The following is a 26,024-nucleotide window of genomic DNA, read 5'->3' on the forward strand; positions in this document are numbered from 1 at the left end:
GCAAGCATCCTTGGCTCGTGAACATAGACATCTCAATTGATAGAGTCCCTAAGGCCCCTAACAAAATGTTGAGTGAGGAGTGCTTCATCATGTTGGTAACTCAAATACTACCTCAACCCAAGAAACCACTTCTCATACTGATCCATTGCCATATTTCATTGCTCTTGGGCTCATGAAATTCACCACTATAGGCCTCATAGTATTATGGAGAGAGGAATTTCTCCTTGAACCTCTCCTCAAACATCTCCCAAGTGAGATCTGCCACATCAATATGGAGCTTCTTAGTCTCCATATCCTACCATATAGATCCATGGTCTCTCAACTATGTGATAGCACAATAGGCCTTCACATTGCTTTGGTAGGGTAATAAGAAAAAGCAATGTCCCATATCTAGTAACTAGGTCTTAGCCTTGAGTCTTATCCCTTAGCCATCAAACATTGGTGGTTTAGATCTTTGAAGTTCCCACATCATCTCCACCTAGGTGAAGTCACCATTATCTCAACCACAACCCCTCTATCGGTGCCTTCTACCACCAGGTGGTGTACAAGAATGTTCACACTCACAGTCATGTTCCTCTTCTTTATGGTCAAATTTGTGGGAATCTCCATGATGAGATTCTTCTTCCCAATCATTATTGTATTTGTTGTCCTCTACATGAGGCCTTAACCATGCTATGATATCTTGAAGAAAAGGCATCAATACCCTAATGCCACCCTGATCATTATTACCTTGTTCCACCAACCCAACGTTCTTTCTCTTGGTGCTCCTCTTTATAATTATTTTGTTAGTTGCTACCCTGACCACCAGGTCTATGTATAGGAGGCATCACTAAGGAATCACAGGATAGGGGTCAAAATAATACATCAAAAGCATAGAGTCAAAAGCATCAATCACAACGAGATATCAAAATAATAACATAAGATAATAACATGCACACATAAAATAATAACATAGTAGAAGCATAATATAGAGATCCCAATATTCCAACATGGGCTCTAATACTAGATATAATGCCTTGCCTAGAGATCCTTAGAACAAGGATTCAAGACAAGCCAAGATTTTTTTAAAAAACAAGTATGGATGTACATGACAATCAACATACGAGGATCACAAAGATCACAATAGAAGACTTCACCACAATCTCGACAACCAATGAATCTCAAAATGCCACTACCAAACTGACACACTCAATCAAAAATGAAATCCAAAGATGAGAATAGAACTTAAAATCTCAAATCTATCAAAGCATGGAAATACAAGTAATCCCAAAGGGTACTCAAATCATCAAAATGTGTTCTCCAAAAAACAACGTAGATGTCCCCTATTTTCTACTCAAGAGAATCCCAACCAAAAATTTAGTGTGAGGAATTACCCTTCCATGTGAGAAAGTGCTACAAGACACATGAGGAACTGCCTTAGATGTAAAGAAACACTTGATGCAGCGGCTAAAATACACTACATTGGTGCTAAGTTTCACACAAGGAAGTACAAGGAAGCACGTGAAGAAATCCAACATGCCACATGATAAAATGCCAAGTCTCGCATAGTAGAGTGTACAATCTCATGCAAGAGAGAGTACAATCTCACATGAGGATTCACGACAACAAGCAAGGTAAATGCAAGATGACAAGATATGGAGAACAATTCCTCTACAGTGAGGAGTATCGGATCCACAAATCAAGGCTTTGATACTCAAACACAATAACTACAAGATGAAAACCATATCTGACCATATAGAATATAGTAGTAGAGGAAATGAATTGAAAGCAACATCGTAATGAATGAACGTAAAAAAACTCATGTTCAGTTCCTCCCAACCATAATAGCATCATGAGACCTTGAAGGCCCTAGCCATCCCCAACATGTAACATCCCAAATTGCCAACTTGATAGTTGGAGTTATCTTATGAGGGCATCACTACTAAAGCATAATAACATCATAAGAATAAGGAAATCTAACACGCTAACAAGTAAACTAATCAAAACACATCAACTAATCATATGCTAAACATCATACTACATGAATGTTTCAAATAAACTAACATCATCTAAACATGATATCCATACATTCTAATGAAATCATAAATCACCAGGAAGCATACTCTGGAATCCCAAATATACCAAGTGAAACATCAAGCACCAGTCACATTGGAATAATAGACCGTCTCTATACACAAGTCCCTAGTAGTAGTATAGGTAGCTACACCTCCCAACCATGTAGAAACCATAGGTCAACTCTAATCATGTTGAGGGAGATAATGATCCAACCACAAGCACACATAAAGAAATGTCCATGGCTAGCACTCATGCTAGATAGTAAGATGACTGAAACCAAGATCATGGGACAATGTAAGTACTACAAGTCCTGGTTAGACACTCAATGGGTAACTATATAGGGGCTCACAATATGGAGATTCACTTGGCATCAGATAGCCCAAGCTAGTATTGGTAGCTCACACTTCCCAACAAAAGGAGCAAAATCTACAATCTTTTTATTCTCTTAGTTTTATTACCACCCAATATTCTATTTAGTTATCACTTATTTAAAACTTCCTTTGCCAACCATTAGGGCACAATGATCATTAGGATGCAAGATAGAAGCCCCTTCCATGGTGCGTTAGAATTCTTTAGAATAACTGGGGGGGGGGGGGGGGTGTGAATCAGTTAGTCAAGGTCTAAATGCCCTAATAATACCTTTTCTCAAATTATAATGAATCTATAAACTTTTCATCCATCCAAGCTTAAATCAATCATCTTAGAAAATTACAGTAAATCAATATGTAGGGATAAAACATGCAAGATCAACACATGACACAATGATTTACGTGGAAACCCAATTAGGACAAACCACCAGTAACATGCTACTTAATTCTCACTCTTCTAAAGTGATGCCCTGTTAAAAGCTTGCCCTGTTAAAGGCTTACAACACACTGTTAAATGTGACCTTGTTAGAGGATTTCACCATACTGTTAGGAATGGGCCTGATCAAAGGACTTTAGAACATTCACTTGGAATGTCACCCTATTAAAGGATTTATAACATGGCTATTAAACCAACCTAAGTCCATAGGATTTAAACTATTTGTTACAATTGCTAGAGAGTAACAATAATGGCTTTTTGATCTGATACAACTTACAACACATTTTGCAGATTTCATATCACACTTCAGTTTAGTCCTTTTGCTTGACTTTAATCACTTCAGCTCTGACAGCTTGTCATCTCAAGCTTTGTCTTCTTGAGTCTTCTTACTCATCATACCAATGCAACCATATCTGTGGTCATCTATTGAAGCCGAGTAACTATGCTCTCTTACTCCTTAGCACCTCCTTCAGCACTTTAAGCTTTCATGCTTGACCTCCTCTCTTCTGCTTCATGACCTTATGTCTCCTTAAATAGAAATCTGGATTGCCTTTGCCGTTCGATTCTCCCTCTTCAACTTTAGAGTTTCAAATGGATTAGGTAGGATACAATGTATCTACCCCATATCTTGCTCTTATCTAGAAACTTCATCTAGAGTCCAGTTGTATTCTCCAAAAATGTTCTACATGGTGTTCTATGCCACTAGCTCATCACTCTTATCTTCTATTTGATTCACAGATTTCAAGATAACAACCTTGTCAGCTTAGATCTGGAAAATCTTCGATCTTTGAAATAATGCAGCAACTCGGCATTATTGGTTTATTGATGCTCGGCACCTCTGTGTTACTTGGCACTTGCATCCTGCTCGGCACCTGTATCTGCTCGGCACTTGATTCTTGCTCGACAATTGTATTTGCTTGGCACTTGTATCTACTCGGCAATTGATTCTTACTCAGTGCTTGAAGATCACTTGGCATCTGAAGATCACTCGACATCTAAAGTTGAACTTGCTCAGCTTCAATTAAGAATCTATTCGGTACTAACTAGCTTGCTCAACTTTCTCTCTAATAAACTTAGTTAGGCTTTACAAAATGACTTAGCTAAAACCTTACATTTTTGATATGTTTCAGTGTGCCCATTCTCCGTGTCTTAAAGTATGTCATCAATTCACTTTTTCATCAATGGCTTAGCTAATCCTTGTACTTCATTACAACATCATAACTTCAACTTTTCTCTAGGTGCTCTAGTTACATCTTATTGATTGTCTCCTCCTTATCAATCAACCAATTGATAGTATTTGGATCACTAAAGCAATTGTCATTCCTGCAAGTAGCAAGTTTGACATCAATGACAAAACAATGATTGAGAACATTCTTTACCAGTTCCATTACTTTTTATGTATGACCATTTCCAACAATCTCCGTCATGATCTTTTCAATAATTTCCAACAACTACACTACCCTACCCATGTTCATCTAAAAACGAGTTCTCGTAGGCATGCATATTCCCAAACCAACCCCAAATGATCATAACTCCTAGAAATACCACAGAGGATTGGGCTTTGCAAGTCACTCGACTAATGCACACACACATGCTCATGTGTGGTGCACCACCATCACAAATATCACAACACAAGAACTAGATGAGAAAAAAATAAAAATATAACACTTGATCAAGAATAACTCGGTCATGGCAAAGCGAGGTCTCCCAAGTTCGATCCAACGAGATCGATCTCACAAAGATCCCATTCCCGTAGCTCTCACAATGAACAAAAACACAATCCTCTAGAAGAATATTTTGGAAAAATCTCTCAAATTTGTGATTTCCAAAAATGAGATGTGAGGAATTAATTTCCTCTTTGGATAGTTATTCACTTTTCGAGTGAATAATCGACTAGGGTAAATAACCAAAAAACCTAGTTAAATACTGACTCTTCCCAAATGAAAATAGGCTATTCCAAGTAATTGGAATTCATCAATGGAAAAGCTACTAGAAATCAAAATCAATTAAAATAAAGCCCAAAAACCCCAAAATCACGACAATTTCCTTAACAACTTTCGCAACAATGAAAACCTCTAAATGCACAAACACATTCATAGGTCTAATCACATAATGCAAATGAGTCTAGATTTATCAAATCACTAGAAGGTTTAATTAAAACACTTAAATAAGATATGTCAACCATACAGGGATGGCATTGGTAAAATATGAGCAGCTGAATCACTAACCCCATGTACAATTACCAGAGATATAAATCTTGCACACTAAAACACATGATCAATTGCAATTTCATATAATAAATTATCTGAAGTAATAAATGCATTAAATCACCTAATTTAACCATTTATTTAATTTTACTAAAATAATCCATTTACATCACTCATGTTCACATAAAGCATATCAAAGCAAGAATGAAGTAAATCACCATAGCACTAAATCCAACATATACATAATTAGAGATATGTCCAAATACAAAATAACCATGTATCACCATAAAACATAATGTCATCTCAAAATAGCATCATCATGAAAATATGATAACCTAAACAACATAGTAATCTAACATCTATGATACTAAAATCAAAGTATAACATTTGACCATCAAGTCATCTCAAAAGTAAAAATAACATGAGTAAAAGTATCTCTCATATCCAAATAAACAAGGTACAACTACAAAAGGAGAGGCATTACACTATCTCACACAAGTATCTACCATGGCCTGCTTGAGAGAATGCTTCCTTTGTGTGAGGAAAAGCATTCTAACGTGAAAAAGGCTGACAACAAGATAAAAATTCATAACGACAATAAGAATGAATCTTCTACACTAGGGTGTACTAGAAACACAAATGTAAAGTTGTAGATACTCAAATGCATACAAGAGATCAAATATATCTAACATCTAATCCATAGCATCTAATGTAATCATGTGGAAAGCAACATTGCAATGAACATACATGTGCATAAATCAACTATGTCAAGAAGAAAAGCACGAGAAAAGAGCCACCAAACTAAAAATAACAATGCTCATTTCCTCCCATCCATAATGGCATCATGAGAGCTCAAATGCCCTAACCATCCCTCGATCATGAATCTCAAATTTCCAACAAGAATTTTGGAGTTGTTTCATGAGATCATTCTTACCAATAAGCAACAAATAACATCATAAGAACAAGTATATCCAACATGTCAATCTACAAATAATATCACTAATCCAATGTGATGTTAAGAAACATCATCTATCAATATGATACAACATCATGATAATGGAATGCATCAAGTAAATATACTAAACATCATATACAACATGATATCAATGCATCCAAGGTAAACCATAAATCACAAGAGAACATACTCTGGATACACCAAAGCACTAAGTGAATATCCAACACTGGTCCCCAATAGTGGTATAGGTAGCTATGCCTCTCAACCATGTGAAACCTGTAGGCCCACTCCTATTGTGTTGATGGAGATAATAATTTGATCACCATAATACAATACAACCATCCATGGCTAACACTCACACCAAATAGTATAGAGGACTGAAACCAAGATCATGAGACAAGGAAATATAATAGGTCCTAATCAAATACTCTAAGGGTCTACTATGTAGGGACTCTAATGGAGACTAGATCTCTTGGCATCATAGATCTTGAGCTAAACATCATACAAAAACTCTCCCTTAGGAGGCCATCACACTGTGTCCTTACATGAACCGTATAGACACTTTCCCTTAGATGAACTGTATAGGCACATACCCTCAGATCAATTGTATAGACACTTTCCCTTGGATGAACTGTATAGAAACTTTCCCTCAGATGAACCATACAAGCACATACCCTTAGATGAACCTTATAGGTATTTCATAGTTTATTATCTTATTTTTACTACCCATTAATTCATTTAGTTATAACTTATTTAGAAAATTCTTCCCATCAACCTTGTTGGGAACATGACTCGGGATTATGAGAGAAGCCTCTCTACTTGTCTACCCTACATGCCCATTCTCATCACATAATGAGTTCTTGTAGGCAATGCAGTTCCCCAACCCAACCCCAAAGAACATAACTCTACTGATATCAATTGGGAATTCAGGTCTCATAAGAACCTGACAAGTGTGTACTCACGTGCTTAGGTGTGGGCATACCAACTACATGAAGATCATAAACAATAAGGGTTGGATGAGAAATAATCAAAATAAAAAGTATAAAAAGATCACTCAACCAGTCTATATTTGGGAGTATGGATTCTACACAAATTCGAATGATGAAACAAAACCAAACATCATGAACTTACTCAACCGACCTAAATTTGGGAGTATAGACTCTACCCGCATCCTAGTGTCCATGAAATAATAACATGAAATGCAAAGAAACATGGAATATAATCCATTTCTATCATCCAAGGAGATAATGCCAAATTTTGAACAAAATATGGGTGACAAGCAAATCGAGGCAAGAATAAAAAGCCCAAAAATCAAAGTTCTTGAATAACAACAAAATTGAAGTGCCAACCCAAGAATAGGATCAGAAGACCAAGGGTCTAATAAAATTCACTTAACAGGCTTAGATTCCTCATCTGGAAAACCCAACAAAAGACACAAGTCTACAACATCCACTATGGAGACATGAGTATAGATCAAGAAATAAAATACCCTAGAATGTCCTATAACCATTTTGATTCCACGATCCTCATTGTTAAGGAAAGGTATACAAGATCAAATCTCTAAATAAGCCAAACAAATAAATGGGTGAAAATCCAAATGGCACACAAAACAAGACAATGTCAAAACACTAAGAAGTAAAACATCTTGGAATTTGACAAAATCGAAAACCCATTGATCAAATAAGGAATATCAAATAAAATTTGACTTGCAAGCAACCACATAAAAGTTGGTAGCATAACAACACTTAAGGATAGGGGCTTGCTGGTAAACTTAAGGACAGGGGCTTGCTGGTGGAGGAGGGAGGATAGAATAGGGATAAGGCCAGGCCAGATGATGACAAGGCCACAATCAGTATGTTCACCAGTATGGATTAGGACGTGGAGAAGGTCCAAGATCAAATGGCAAAGGAGCAACAAAAGATAGTCGAGGAAGCTCAGACTATGCAGGAAATGGAGAAGATAACTGAAGACTAGTTTTCTTGTCTTTTGTCTTTTCGTCTTCCTGGATTTTGGCTTTTGGACAGGCTTTCTATAGTCTGTTTTAGTTTTTTTTTTTTTTTGGCCTTTCCGTGGGCCTTTGTTTTGGGCTAGGCCTTCAAGCTTTTTTTTCAGCTGTTGGACCTCTGTTTTGGTTGGGCTTCTTTTGCTTATTATCAGCCTTGTTTTTGTAAAACTTATGGGTTTCAGGATCCCTTAAAACCTATTTATCTTATCAAAAACAACACTTAAACTTGCATTTCTAATTTCTTACAAAATAGAAATGCTCAACCATGTCGAATTAGGTGATACAAATTCTTAAAAATGGAGGGGAATTGTTAGGATTAAACCACAGACATAAATAAAAATTACATGCAAATATAACCAATAACAAAAAATAATAGACCACATAGAAAATAACACAAGACACCAAGATTTAACATGATTCACCCAATCCTTGGGCTACATCCACCAAACAACAAGTTCGATATTATTACGATCTAGTGATTATAACTTGATTACAATCTGTAATCCCTTATAGCTGAATACCACCGCAAGGACCAATTTCACATCATAACTATATAACAATCCCTAACACTAAGCTCTTTTTATACCTGTATTTTTACTGCTTTAGGGTTATGATTAATAATTACATGTCGACCCAAAATCTTGATAAAATAGGGCTCAATTTTTTTTCCAAAGAATTTATGAAGTATGTCCAGTACTTTCTTGACCAGTCACCACAATCTAACAATCTCCCACTTGGGGATTGATTAGGCTCCACATTAAACAACAATCTCCCACTTGGAGACTGATCCAGTAGCTATGCCGCTACTCCATCAGGCTCCCCCTAGATCAAACCACCTTGGACTCTACTATTCTTTTATTCATGTTTAGTCTAGAAGACCAACTGAAGCTGAAGAGGAGTTTATCTTCTCCCTTGTTACTACCTTTGTCAACATATCTGTTGGATTGTCATTTGTATGTATCTTCTCTAGCTTTAACTGTCCATCCTCCAAAACTAACCGAATGAAATGGTATCACAATTGTATGTGTTTGGTCTTTGAATGCAGAGCTGAATTCGTTGCAAGATGAATGACACTTTGACTATCTATAAACAAATAATTATCCTTGTGGGGATGTCCTAATTCTTCCAAGAAGAATTGAAGCCATATCATGTCCTTGGCTGCCTCTGTAGTAGCAACATACTCTGCCTCTGTAGTGGATAGAGCATTAATCTTCTGTAACCTAGAAACCCAACTCATGCTGCACCACCAATAGTAAAGACATAACCTGTAGTACTTCGACTAGTATCAATATCCCCTGCCAAATCTGAGTCAACATAGCCTTGTAAATTAGTAGTAGAGTCCCCAAAGTGTAAACACTTATTGGATGTTCCTCTCAAATATCTGAGAATCCATTTGACTACATTCCAATGCTCAATTCCTTGATGACTCATATACCTGCTAGGAACTCCCATTGCATGTGCAATATCTAGCCTGGTACATACCATAGCATACATCAAACTTCCTAAAACTGAAGCATAGGGTACCTTGGACATCTTATCCTCCTCTTCTTGTGTCTTGGGACACATCTCCTTAGTCAACCTCAAATGAGTAGGTAAAGGTGTGTTGATAGCTTTGGCATTCTCTATAGAGAAATGTTGCAACACCTTCTTAATGTAATCAACCTAAGATAGCATCAATGTTCTATTCTTCCTATCTTTGCAAATCTTCATACCAAGGATTTGTTTTGCTGCCCCCAAATCCTTCATAGCAAATGCATGTGCTAACTAGCATTTCAACCCCTTAATGTGATCCATGTTAGACCTAGCTACAAGCATATCATCAACATATAAATATAAAATAATGTAGCTATCATCATCCAAGCTCTTAAAATAAACACAATGATATGAATGACACCTATTGTATCCATGCTCAAGCATAAAACTATCAAATTTTAGATACCATTGTCAAGGTGCTTGCTTCAAGCCATATAAACTTTTTTTCAATTTGCACACTAAGTTCTCCTTACCTTTAACCACAAATCCCTATGACTGAGCCATATATATCTCTTCATCTAAATCACCATGAAGGAAGGCTATTTTAACATCAAGCTGCTCTAAATGCAAATCTTCAGTAGCCACAAGACTTAAAACAGTTTGGATAGAAGTCATCTTAATGACAAGAGAAAATATCTCATCAAAATCAATTCCTTTTTTCTGTGCAAATCCTTTCACAACTAACCTGGCTTTAAATATTTTCTTACCTCATTCCTCTTCTTTCAACCTATAAACCCACTTATTTTGTAAAGTTCTTTTACCTACAGGCAACTTGCATAAATCCCATGTCTTATTCTTTAGCAAAGAGTCCATTTCATTTTTTACTGTAGACTCCCATTGAATCTTAGTATCCACCTGCACAACTTCATCATAACTTTTAGGTTCACCAACATCAGTAAGTAAAATAGAATACAAAGAGGGAGAAAATATTTGTGGAGGTCTAATTTTCCTTGTTGACCGTCTAACATTCACTGATGTGTGTGGTCTTTGTTGTTGCAGTTGTTGCACATCATGAGGAATGGCTAGAACATCAGCTTTTGGAGCATCATCCAACACTACATAATCATCTTCTTTCTTCTCATGTTGCTGCAACAAATCTTTGTACAACACTTTCTCATTGAATATGACATCCCTGCTTCTTACAATTTTATGAATTTTAGAATCCCAAAGCCTATAACCAAATTCATTAATGCCATATCCAAAAAATACACATTTCTTTGACTTAGCTTCTAGCTTGGTTCTATTTTCAGAATCCATGTGAACAAATGCTTCACAACCGAAGGTTTTGAGAAAAGAATAACTCACCTTCTTACTAGTCCATGCTTCCTCTGGAATACCATAGTGCAAAGGAGTAGAGGGACCTCTATTAATCAAATATACAGCAGTATTGACAACCTCCACCCACATCTATAAGGGCAACCTAGCATGCAACCTCATACTCCTTGCGCGCTCTATTATAGTCCTGTTCATACGTTCAACCACTCCATTTTCCTGTGGAGTCTTAGAATAGTTTTCTATCTATGAATACCATTAGTGGAGCAATAATATTCAAATTCATGACTACAATACTCACTGCCATTATTAGATTAGAGACATTTTAATTTCTTACCAGTCTCATTTTCAACCAAGCATTTCCAATTCTTAAAAGTTTGAAATACATCAGATTTCTATTTAAGGAAATAAACCCATAATTTTCTAGTTGCATCATCAATAAATGTAACATAATAATGATAGCCACCAAGGAAAGATACCTGAGTTAGTCCCCATTCATCAGTATGTACAAGCTCTAATTTCTCCTTTTTTCCTTCCTAGTCTTCACAAAACACACTCTCTTTTGTTTTCCATACACGCAACTTTCACAGAAATCCATATTAACACATTTCAAACCTAGTAAAACTTTCTTTGAATGAAGTATTTTCATACCTTTCTCACTCATGTGCCCAAGTTTGTTGTGCCACAATGCTGTATCAGAATTTATAGCAGCTATTTGTTCTCCCTGCTCAATTGCAACAATTGTTCCTAAACATTTATTTTTCTCTAAAACAATAAAGTAGAAGGAACAATATGACCTATACAAAGATATAAGGTGCCTACTTTCATACCTTTTGCTACTACAAGTGAACCTTTTAAAACCTTCCAATTTTTATCATTAAAAGTAACTACATAACCCTCATCACTGAGTTGCCCTGCTAAAATTAAATTCCTACTCAACCTTAGAACATGTCTTACCTTATGTAGTAGCCAATGATTCCCATTCTACAACTTAATCTTAACTTTTACCTTTCCAACAATCTGATAGGGTTCATTATCCCCCAAATAAACAAGCCCAAAATCTCCTTGGACATAATCAATAAAATAACCTCTATGAGGTGTAGCATGAAATGAAGCACTAGAATCTAAAACCCATGAATCATCAACACTTTCTAAAGATAGAAGTAAAGCTTCCTCTTCAGATTTATTACTTACCACATTTTCTCCTTGTCTCCATCTAGTTTATCTCCATTTTTCTTTCAATTCCAACAATCTTTCCTTTTGTACCCTAATTTCCCATAGTACCAATAGTCATTCGATCCTCTTGATTGAGACCTCTTCCCTTTTGACTTTCCTCTTGATTTCCCACAATTTTTGGAATTACTTCCTCTCTTAGTTGTTCTACCCTTGCTTCGTGCATTCAAAGCACTTCTTGATGTAGATCCACCCGAGGTTTTCCTACATGTTTCCTCACTCAAAAAAACACTGATCACATCATCATATTTTAGGGTACTAGATCTAGGAACATAATTATTCACAACCATTACCAAGCCATTCCAGCTTTTAGGCAAAGAACACAAAATCAAGAGAGCCCTAATTTCTTCATCAAAATTGACACCCACAGAACATAACTGACTAGTAATAGTATTAAACTCATTTAAATGATCTATAACAGATCCACCTTCTGCCATTTTCATATTAAATAAATGCTTCATGAGAAATACTTTGTTTCAAGTGGAGGGCTTTTCATATAGTTTCGCTAGGGTTTGCATCAATTCTTTTGTCATGTTTGCTTTTGTAATATTAAATGTCATTGATGGTGCCAAGCATAATCGAATGCTTCCAAGCACCTTTCTGTCGAAAAGATCCCATTCATCATTTGACATAGATCCTAGATTTTTGGCTTTTCCTTCCAATGGCTTCCATAAATCCTTTTGATACAGATAGTTTTCCATTTGCATCTTCCATAATTGGAAGTTCTGCCCATTAAACCTGTCAACCCTTAGCTTACCCTCATCTGCCATTGCTCACACTCAATCATGAGACTTTCCTATAGAGGATAACTGAAAAAATAACCTCGCTCTGATATCACTTGGTAGGATTAAACCACAGACAGAAATAAAAATTACATGCAAATATAACCAATAATAGAAAATAATAGACCACATAGAAAAGAACACAAGACACCAAGATTTAACGTGGTTCACCCAATCCCTGGGCTACATCCACCAAGCAACAAGTCCGATATTATTATGATCCAGTGATTATAACCTGATTACAATTTGTAATCCCTTACACCTCAATATCATCGCAATAACCAATTTTACATCACAACTATATAACAATCCCTAACCCTAAGCTCTTTTTATACAAGTTTTTTTACCACTTTAGGGTTATTAATTAATAATTACATGTTGGCCAAAAATCTCAATAAAATAGGGCCCACAATTTTTTTTTCGGGGCGATGTCCCTAGCCCCAAAGAATTTATGAAGTATGTACAGTACTTTCTGGATCAGTCACCACAATCTAACAATCTCCCACTTGGGGATTGATTAGGCTCCACACTAAACAACAAGAACACTAGTTTTTCAATGAGTGCTAAGTGTTCCATTTATTCTCATGAGAGATGGATTCATGTTGAATCACTACTCATGAAACATGGGTCAATGAGTTTGACTCAAAATCACATAGTTAAATCTTGATAGCAATATCACAATTTGACTTGCTGTGGAAATTATCTCCTACTCATCAATTGACAAGCTTAAGGGGCTTTCTGATGAATGGTTCATAAGGCACAACACTTGGTGAAGGTTTTACAAATGGGGTGGCAAGCTTTGGGTTTAACCATGGAGGAAACTTTGCAGTTAAGTGTGCTCAGGCTGGAGTAGTACTGAGATGGGTGACCTCCTGGGAAGTCTTGGTGCTTCACTCCTATGAACATCACCTAGATCCAATGAGTGTTATGTGTTCCATTTATTCTCATGAGATATGGATTCATGTTTAATCACTACTCATGAAATATGGGTCAATGAATCTGACTCAAAATCACACAATTAAATCCTGATAGCAATATCACAATTTGACTTGCTATGGAAATTATCTCCTACTTATCAATACTAGAATGTTCTCTAAGATGTTATCCCTTGTACATACTATCAGAGGTTTGAAATCAATATGACAAAGTCACAATATACAATTGGGCAGCAATAAAACACATTGAGAATAGTCATCATGAACCAAAAATGAAGAATCCCAAGTGAGGAATTCAAAAATTCCAATAGTAAATCTCAAAAAATGCATACGTTCAACAATAAATAAATTGTGGAAATGGTCAAAAAGAGAGCAATAGAGAAATTTGATGACTAGTTCAAGAAAGGAAAATACCAAAAACCAATGCTAGCCCAACCAACATGTGGAAAGTTCCACCAACCAAATAAGATAAGACCTCAACAGAATCACATAACATGGGATGACTGAGGATAGTCACGCAAGAGGGATTAATCATCACATGGTACAAAGGAATACATCTTCCTAGTATCATTAGAGAACACACTCATGCACATCAGATAGTATACCATCAATAACCTCATGCACATGCATCACTACAATTTTAAAAATTCTTTTCCATGCAATGAATCATAATGATGTACAACATTTTTACTACAACTTTTTACAAGCTTAATAAACAAGAAATTTGGAGACATAAGCCTTTAACCCAAATGATCTAACACAATAAATACTTCTTGTTCAACAATTTTACAAAATACACTTGGTTTATTCTAATAAAGGAGTCATTTCATCATTATATTGAGTTTATCAATGAATTACAAATACTTTCATTTCTTTACTTTCCTAAGGAGAATACAAGGAAAACCATAAACACCATACTCCACAAGGAGAGAACAAAGAGGCGATCGAGGCCAACACATGGATACCAACTGGTGGCTCCATCTAAGAGGGTCACACAAGTAACTAACCATGCTATGGCACATTGATTCTATCTGCATCATCAACATTGTGGGAAACATATACACAAAGATCCCAATGTTTAAACATGGGCTCTAATAATAGATGTAATGCCCCACCTAGAGATCCTTGGAACAAGGATAATTAAAAACCAATACATTTTTAAAAAGGTATTAAGCATGGATACGTACAACATCAACATGCAACTAATCCAAATATCATAGCTGAAGACTCAACCAAATAGTCCAATAAAATTATGATCTCCAAGCATCACTACATACCAACACATTCATTAACCAAATAAGAAATTCAAACATACAAGATATACTTAATATCTGAACTGTCAAGATCTAGGAAGGTGTGCAACCTAATAGGGTATCCAAAACTCCAAATCTTATTTCTTGAAGGTGTATGAAAACACTCACTGTCTATTACACATAGAATTATAGCATGCCAAACTCATGTGAGTGAACAAATTCTCACATGAGGGAAAGTACTATCATGCGAGAGAATGCTCGACCATGAGGGAGAACACTTGGTCGCATGAGAGAACACTTAGTTAGTGAGAGAACACCTAGTCATGTGAGCTAGTAGTATCTCGTGTGAACAAAGGTTAGGTCATACGAGAGAGCACACTCTCACTTGAGCATCTACCATGGCCTGCACTAGATAATTCTTCCCTCATGTGAGGAAACCCATTCTGACATGAAAAAGGATGACAAAAAGATAAAATGCATAACACGTTAGTACATTAATAATAAATCCTCCACACCGGGGAGTATTGAAACACAAATGTCGAGGCTCAAACACTCGAAAGCATAAAGGATTTCAAATATCTCTAACATCTAATCCACAACATCTAATCCATAGAATCTAATGTAATCATGTAGAAAGCAACATCATGATGAGAATACATGTGCATAAATCAACTATGTCAAGAAGGAAAGCACAAGAAAAGAGCCACCAGACTAAGAATAACCATGCTCATTTCCTCACATCCATAATAGCATCATGAGACCTCAAAGGCTCTAACCATCCCCCCAACATGAATCTCAAATTTCCAACAAGATAGTTGGAGTTGTTTCATGAGATCATTCTTACCAATAACCAACAAATAACATCATAAGAACAAGTATATCCAACATGTCAATCTACCAATAGCATAATTAATCCAAGGTAATGGTAAGAAACATCATCTAGCAATATGATACAACATCATGATAAGGGATGTATCAAGTAAACATACTAAACATAATATACAACATGATATTAATGCATCCAAGATAAATAATAAATCACAAGAGAACATACTCTAGATACACTGAAGCACTAAATGAATATCCAGGATCATCGCAAACTAAAGTAGACCATCTTTGTACACTAGTCCCCAGAAATGGTGATAGCTATGCCTCCTAACCATATAAAGCCTATAGGCCCACTCTCATAGTCTTGATAGAGATAATGATCTGACCACAATTACACAAAACACTCATCCATGGCTAACACTCACACCAAACAGTATAGAGGACTAAAACCAAGATCATGAGATAATGCAATACAATAGATCCTAGTCAGACGCTCTATGGGTCTACTATGTAGGGACTCTAGTGGAGAGTAGATTGCTTGGCATGGTGGAGCCCAAGATAAAAATTGTACAAAAAGTCTCCCTTGAGAGGCCATCACACTGTGTCCTTAGATGAACCATACATTTACTTGTCCTCAGATAAACCATACTGGTACATACCATCAGGTGAACCATATAGGTATTTCACATTTTATTATCTTAGTTTTATTACCCATTAATTCATTTAGTTATCACTTATTTAGAAACTTCTTCATGTCAATCTTGTCAAGAACATGACTCATGGTTACAAGAGAAGTCCCTCCACTTGTCCACCCTATATACCCATGCTCACCACATGATGAGTTCCTAAAGGCAATGATATTTTACAACCCAACCCTAATGAATGTAACTCTATGAATATCAATCAAGAGTTTGAGTCTTGCAAGAATCCAACAAGTGCATTCTCACATACTCATGTGTGAGCACACCAACTATACAAAGATCATAAACAACAAGGGTTAGATAAGAAACAATCAAAATACCAAGTATAACAAGATTACTCAACCGATCTATATCTGGTAGTATAGATCCTATACGACTCCCAATGATGTAACAAAACCAAACATCATGAACTCACTCAACTGACCTAAATCCAGGAATATGGATGCTACACAAATCCAAGTGTCCATAAAATAACAACATAAAATTCAAGGAAACATGGAAGGGAGTCCATTTTCACCATCTAAGGAGATAATACCAAAATTTGAAGAAAAAAATGGGCAACACACAAACCAAGGCAAGAATAAAAAGAGCAAAACTCAAAGTTCTTGGATAACAAAAAAAGTGAAACCCCAACCCAAGAATAGGGTCATAAGACCAAGGGTCCAATAAAATTAACCAAGCAGGCTCTAATTCCCAATCTAGAAAACTTGGCAAAAGACACAAGTCGACAAAATCCACTATGGAAACATGAGTTGAGATCAACAAATAAAATACCCCAATATTTCCTATAATAATTCAAATTCCATGATCCTTGTCATTAAGGCAAGGGCTACAAGATCAAATCTCTAAATAAGCCAAACAAAGAAATGTGTGAAAACCTAGACGACACACAAAATGAGACATTACCAAAACACCCAAAACTAAAACATCTTGGAATTTGAAAAAATAAAAAACCCACCGATCAAATAATCCCAAACTATAGAATATCAAATAAAATTTGACTTCCAAGCAACCACATAAAATTGGTAGCATAACAGTACCTAAATTTGCATTTCTAATTTCCTATGAAATAGAAATTCTCACCCTTGTCCAATCTAGTGATATGCATGCTTAAAAAAATAGGTAAGCACTAGTTCTCCACTCCCTAACATTTAGCAACATGAAACAAAGGATAAAATAGAGTAAAACCAATAAAACCCAAAAGTCCTACCTCGCAGCCAAGATAGCAAAATGAGAAATACCATTGTAAAATAGAAAGGACGTCAAATTGGTTGAAACCATTGGCATAGTGGATAAATTTTGATATGATTCCAATGAGACTAATCTCATAATAACATGTCGAGCCAAACTTTCATAATGAGAAAAACATTGATTTCTCACAATAGGGTTTGGAGGAATTTTCTCCAAAACCTTCAAATAGAAAAGTGAGAAGTGAGAATAAATGCACTTTTAGCCAATATATGCACTTTTGGAAAGTGACATATAAATTAGATTATTTCAATTAAATAATCTAATTGGCTCCCTTAACCCAAATTAAATCAAGTAATTCCAATTGAATCAAAATTCAACTACAACAAATTAGCTGACATTAAAATAAAGATTAAATCAAATAATTAAAATTCCTCTAACCCATAAAACATCATTTAATTTAATCTTTTCCACGATCACTATGGAATCCTAAATACAAAGACACACTCATGGGTCTAATCATAAATGCATATTGAATCCAGATTTACCAATTATCCAAGGATTAAAATAACAATAAAAGATACATCGCCCATACAGGGATGATATTGGCTCAAAATGAAAGGTCTAATCACTAACTCCATGTGTCACTATCACAGATATAAGTCCTACATAATAAACACACCCAATCAAATGTAGACGCACAATAATAATAGTGAAAGTGATATTTACTCAAAATTATGTAATTAAAGCATTTAATTAATTTTATTTGAATAAACATTTAAATAGTCCATTTTGCATAACAACTAAAATGAATAAGATAAATATCTGTAGCATAATCACATCATAATAAACTCAATAATATACATTTATAATCCTTAGTGAAACCATCTAACACATCATAATCTCATAAATTAGGCAAAGAAATAATCAACTAGATAATGCACCAATATAAATAAAATCACCCCAAGAGTGTAGACCACTCATGGTCCCAATCATAATCACTTATAAAGAAAGATCATCAAGGTAGCATCCATCAAGATGAATTACAAAAATCAAATGGGAGAGGTACTACATGAGTTGTAGATAATGGATGTCGAGCAACAAACTGAATATATCGAGTCATATACAGGTAATATCAAACATTAGAGAGACAATATTGAACATAAGAGAGATAATCTCGAACATCAAAGAGACAATGTCAAACATCAGAGAGACAATATCAAACATCAGAGAAATAATGTTGAGCATGCATATTCTAGAGTAGAACTTGAACAAGAAAGAGGAAATGAGATTAAGATTATTTTTCAAGATGAACCTATTGAAGAATAGAGAAGGAAACCACCCATGCTAGCCAAGTTTGTAAGAAGACATCACAAACCTGAACAAATTATTGGTGATGTTGAATCAAGTGTTATTACAAGAAAATGACCCAAAGATAATACATGTTTTCTTTGTGAAATTGAGCTTAAATCAATGAAGGGTGTCCTAGACAATGAAGACTAGATTCGGGCAATGAATGAGGAAATTGAATAGATTGAGAAGAATAATATTTGGACCTTAGTACCAAGACCAAAAGACAAAAATGTTATTGGAATAAAATGGGTTTTCGGGAACAAACTGAATGAAAATGGCGAATTTACAAGGAACATGGCAAGACTATATGCAAAGGATATGCTAAAGGAGGAGTTGACAATGGAGAAATGTTTTCTCCTATTTCAAGACTTGAAGGATTTAGAACTTTTCTTTCATATTAAGTCTTTAATAATTTCAAGGTATATTAGATGGATGTGAAATCTGCATTTCTGAATGGTATACTTGAGGAAGAAGTGTACATAGAACAACCTGAAGGATTTGTAGATCTAGACAAGAAGAATATAGCATGTAAACTAAATAAAGATCTTTATGGATTGAAACAATCCCCAAAAGCATGGTATGAACTACTACACAATTATTTGGTGAGTATTAGTTTTGAATGGAAAAATTATTATAGTAATCTATATTTGAAGAATGGTAAGAACAATGAAGTACCACTATCTGAAATATTTGTTAATGACATTATATTTCGAGAAAGAGAAGCATTATGCAAATTATTTGTTGATGAAATGAAGAAGGAATTTGAAATGTCTATGCTTAGTGAAATCAAATTCTTTGTGGGATTCCAAGTATGTCAAATGAAGTTTGGCATTTTCATTACTTAGTCCAAATACATCAAGGAGATACTAAAGACTTTTGGAATGGAAGAGTCAAGACTAGTGAGCACACCTATGTCTATAGGACAAGTTATCTAAGAATGATGAATCTGTTGATGTGAATCAAACACTATACAGATCCATGATTGAAAAATTGCAATATGTTGTTCATAGTATACCTAATATTGCATTAGTTGTTGGGATAGTCGCTAGATTTTCAAAAAATCCAAAAGAGAATCACATGATGGCAGTAAAAAGGATATTGAGATATCTGAAAGGTACATAAGATTATGGCTTGTATTACAAGAGAAGTGATAGATTTGAATTAAAAATATTCATTTACTTTGATTGGGCAGTAAATATTGATGACATAAAAAAGCACTAGTGGAGTTGCATTCTTTCTAGGAAAGAGATTGGTGTCATGGACACACAAGAAATAGAATTGTCTTTCTCAATCAACAACTAAAGCTAAGTATGTGGCAGATGTAGTGAATAGTTTAAACATAATGTGGATCACACAACTATTGAAAGGAATGAAAGAAGAGATTATAGATCCAGTAGTTATCTATTGTGATAACACAAGTGCTATTAACATTTCAAAGAATCTAGTGATGCATACACAAACAAAATATGTTGCTATCAAGTATCACTACTTGAGGGAACTAGTTCAAGATAAAGAAGTAAAGTTAGAATATCTGAACATCAAAGAAAAAATTGCTGACATATTCACTAAAGCCTTACCTAAAGATGCTCATGAATATCTTAGTAGTAAATTAGAGGTGATTCTATTTAAAAAAGAAACTTAGGGAGAAAAGGTGTATTGCATCAAATGTGCTAATTACAATATCCTACACATTGATGCAAAATAGTTCTACTTTGAGAGATGCCTACAATAGACAGACAAGAACAATATAACAGATCAATCATAGATAGATTATAGAAAGTAGTGAGACATTAAAAAATCTACATAATTTAAATGTATGAAATAATTTAAGTCAAGAAAGATAAGAAGCTTTGGAATTTTTGTCAAAGAGGGAGAGATATACTATTGAGGGAGAGAATTGTTAAAGAGGAAGAGATGTACTACAAAGAGAGAGAGAATAATTAAAGAAGAAAGAGGGAGAGATATACCTCATATGGAGAAATTCAATAATGGGAATTATAATGAAACTAAGGATATTGATCACTCATGATATTGAAATATTTTGGATTGCATGGCAACAAAGTGAGAGATTGTATTCCTGTACAAATTTGTATTGTAAGATGCATTGAGGTGTTGCTATCAATGCCAAAGAGGGAGATTGTTAGAAACTTATAATTGGAACAATTATTGTTTTGTCATTGATGTAAAATCTACGGATAAGATGTGTTGTTTTCTGATCTAAATGTCATGTCTATTTTGATTGATGAAGAGGATTTGAAAAGTTACTCATAACAATATCACCTAAAGGAAAGGTTAAGTTATGAAAAGGAAGCTGCAATGGACATTTGATTAGTTAGACTTTGATAAGACAAAGTGATTTTTGATATCATAGATGTAAATCTTAATTGAGCAATATAGTAAAAGATTAAGGTATACCGAGTGATGCTATGCAAGCCAAGAAAATGTAGTCTTGACCAAGCATTAATATTAATCAAGAAAGTTAGTTGATGTTGAGCAAAGAGTTTTACAACAACCAAGTCATTAAGTGATGACTGAGCATCAAAACTTAGTGATTGTCAAGTAACAATATTTTGACTATATTTGAGGAATCATGATTTCCAGTTGGTTTAGTTGATTTCTTGTGATATGAAAATCATGTTGAAGATAAGATTAAAGATTTGGATCATTTAATTCAAGGTGAATATTAGGTAGAAAACCTATGATTGAATTCAAAGGATGAGAAGTTTCTAGAAAAGAAGGAAGATGAACTTGATGAACAAGATTATAAACCCTAAGATCTAAGGTGATCATGGAAAATAAAAAAGTAAGAATTACCTATTTAAGGAGGTATAGAGTTAAAAGGAATATAGGGAGTGTGAAGCAAGAGAAAAGGATTGCTTACGCAGATGCTCTTGAAGTTGATAAGTGAATTTAAGTAGAAGGCTTAAGTTGTTGAAAGAGGGAGGTTGTTGAAAATAGATTGATACAAGTATGATAAATGTGTTTCAATCATTTTCTTTTCACTGATGTCAAACCTACTTTTTGTTGGTAAGACAATTGTTTATATGATTTAAGTACTATCACTTTTTTTATTGATGAAGAGGATTTGATCAACAAGATGTAACAAAAGCACCTAGATGGAAGGTTGAGTTATGATATAAAAGGGGAGTACAAGAATCAACTAAGATACTGATATCACAGTGCATTGGTAATCTACCTAAGGTTACAAAAGCTAGATACACTAAGCAATTTCAAAAGAACAAGTCAAACAAATTTTGTCTACTGATGCAAGGAAGGATAGGGAAAACTAGGTCCAATGGAACATCCAACTCTCCGAACCACCCTGCAAGATTTAACACAGCGAAAATCTAACACATAGAATCAACAACCAAAGGAGGAAGAGAAAACACTTTCATTGATTCTTCAAATATTCAACATACATGCCTAGATATAAGGCCTTTTAGGTTACAACTAGATACAAATACATTCATGATCTAAGATCCAGCTTGAAATTTCCACTTTTCAATTATGCTCTCCAATCATCTCTAAAAACTATCCTAGCTCTAAGCCTAAACACTCTATTTATACTAGCCAAAATGGCTTACAGATCATTCTACAACATAGAGAAGCCACAAGTTAGCTCTTAGCAAATATTAAATGAAAATCAACCTAACATTAAATTCTTGAAGAGCCACAAGTCATGCATCAATAATTAAATGTCCAAAAATTAATGTCTAAGCAAAATCACAATATCTCTTAGCTCTGATTGAATTAGAACTTGCACTTTGAACTATGGGTATTATTTAAGGTCCTCTACAATCGCTTAAGTGTGCAAAGGCTGATTCACAAAGGATAACTACACATCCATCCTTAAAGTCAAGCATAGAAAACTGTCACACAAAACTGCTATAAATTGATACTTCTAAGAGAATTGCCATATCTCCCAATTTATAAGGAATTAGAACTTGCACCTTGGATCATAGATAGTAATCTAGGTCCTCTTCAATATATAAAGTGTGAATCCTTTTATTCATTATGAAAAATTAGTTACATGGTTTGCAACAAGCACCTAGAAACCAGAAAATACAGTTTCAACAACAAGGTAAAAATTGAAAACATGCAGTATAGCAGTGCAACCCAGGATGCTCCTGCATCAGACAACTAGGGTCAGAAGAAATGATTCTCTTTAATCATTGAGATGTCACAACCTAAGCTGAATCCAAATTAGATTAAGAAATCCATGAAGCATCTTCCATAGGTCTATTCTTCCACTTCACCAGATATTCATAATAATCTTTTCCACTTATGCTCTTACCAATTCTCTGATCTAATATCTATTCAACTTCTTCAGTTTTCTTCTTAGAATAGTCCTTTAATATAATAACTTCATCATCTGACTCATGATACTTATATAAATCAGCAACATTGAATTTAAGAGATATATCCATGTCATTAGGTAACTCAATTTCATAAGCATTTCCATTGTCAAACTTCTTCAAGATCTTACAAGGTCCAAACTTCTTCACCTTTAGTTTACTGTATGTTCCAACAAGAAATCTTCCTTTCTTTAGATGAACTATCACCTCGTCACCAACTTGAAAATCATGATGTCTCCTAGATTGATCAGCATTCTCCTTATACTTCTGATTGCTTTGTTCTATCGTCAACTTCACTTCCTTATGTAAAGTTTTCATAAAATTAGCAAATTCTTCTCCTGCACTACTTCTCTTTTCTTCACTAGCAATATCTCTCAAATTTGATACTCCTTTAGGCTTCATTCTAGTAACAATCTCAAAAGGTGTCTTCCCTGTACTCTTATTCACAGAATTATTAGATACAAATTTAGCTTGTGCCATCTCCCAATTAGTTGGCTTATTCCCAACTAAACATCTCAGCAAATTACCCAAGCTTCTATTCACAACCTCTGTCTGTCCATCTATCTATGGATGGAATGTAGAAATAAACTTTAATTCAATACCCATCTTTTTCCACGAAGTCTTCCAAAAATATCCAACAAACTTACTGTCTCTATTAGAAATAATACTTCTTGGTAATCCATGCAATCTCACAATCTCTTTAAAGAAAATTTTAGCAACATGCTCAACATCTGATGTCTTCTTATATGGTATGAAATGAGCCATCTTAGAAAATCTATCCACTACAACAAATATATAATTACCCCTTTATTGTCTTAGGCAATCCAAGAACAAAATCCATACTAATTTCACTCCAAGGTTTCTCAGGAACAGTAATAGATGTATACAAACCAGTATTTTGACTCACTCCTTTTGCAACTTGACAAACTCCACAACTCTTTACAAATTTTTTAATATCCTTATTTGTGGCCAATAATACTTCTCTTTTAGCAAACTGTCTTATCAATTCTAAAATGTCCAACCAATCTATCACTATGCTTTTCCTTAATCAGATTCAATCTCATAGAACTTTTAGGAATACACAATTGAATACTTTGAACAACATACCTTCTTGAATGAAATACTCATCATACTTATGTGATTTGTCAAATTTGGTGCTTTGCTCTCTCTCCATGCCTCAGAAAAATTAGGATCAACATCATACAACTCTTTCATTTCATCAAAACCAAGAACTTCAACCTTCATTTCAGTCAACAAAGAATGTCTTCTACTCAATGCACCAACAACTTTGTTAGTAACTCCACTCTTGTGCTTAATTAAAAATGTAAAATTCTACAAATACTCAATGCACTTCATATGTCTATGATTCAATTTATGTTGAATTCCCAAGTATAGTAAAACTTTATGATTAGTATACAACACAAACTCCTTAGGAATCAAATAATGTCTCCACTTCTTCAATGCTTGAACAATAGCATGAAATTCTTGATTATAAATAGAATACTTCCTTTTAGCATCATTCAAATTTTCACTAAAGAAAGCAATAGGTTTACCTTATTGACTTAATATAGCTCCTATTTACTACTTACATCACATTCAACTTGAAACACTTTATTGAAATCAAGCAAAGCCAATACAGGTAATTCAACAACCTTTTGTTTCAAATTCTCAAAACTCATATCATCTCCATGTGTCCACTTGAATTTTTTTATCTGCTTTCATTGTCTCAGTCATAGAATTACAAACAACACTGAAATTATTTATAAACTTTCTATAAAAACTAGCCAAACCATGAAATGATCTTACCTCACCCTCATTCTCAAGTGTAGGCCACTTCAAAATTTCTTTAACCTTTTCTAGATCCATTTTCAATCCATCAGTTGAAATCCCAAATCCCAAATACACAATTTCCTCTTGCATAAAAGAACACTTTTTTAGATTAATCAACAATTTTTCCTCTTTCAACCTCTGTAACACTTGTCTAATATGCTCAAAATTTTCTTCCTTAGTCTTACTGAATATCAGAATATCATCCAAATAAACAATCACAAACTTACCCAAGAATCTTTTCAGAATTTCATTCATTAGCCTCATGAAAATACTAGATGCATTAGAAAAACCAAAAGGCATAACCAACCATTCATACAAACCATCTTTTGTCTTGAAAGAAGTCTTCCATTCATCACCTTATCTAATTCTAATATGATGATAGCCACTCTTCAAATCAATCTTGGTAAAATACTTTGCTCCACTCAAACAACCCATTATGTCATCCATCCTCGGCATAAGAAACCTATATTTTACTGTGATTTTGTTAATAGTTCTGGGATCAGTACACATTCTCCATTCTCCATTCTTTTTAGGTGCTAATATAGTAGGTACAACACATGGACTCAAACTTTCTATGATCAAACCTTTCTACAACAACTCATGCACTTGTCTGTTAAGTTCTTCATTCTCTGTAGGTGTCGATATATATAGTGCTTTGTTTGGAAAACTAGCTCCAAGAATCAGATCCATACAATGACTTATACTTCTTATTGGAGGTAAACCATTAGGAATATT

This window comes from Cupressus sempervirens, chromosome 1, assembly GCF_028749045.1.
Source record: "Cupressus sempervirens isolate cs-2001-9-10 chromosome 1, ASM2874904v1, whole genome shotgun sequence".
NCBI lineage: Eukaryota > Viridiplantae > Streptophyta > Pinopsida > Cupressales > Cupressaceae > Cupressus > Cupressus sempervirens.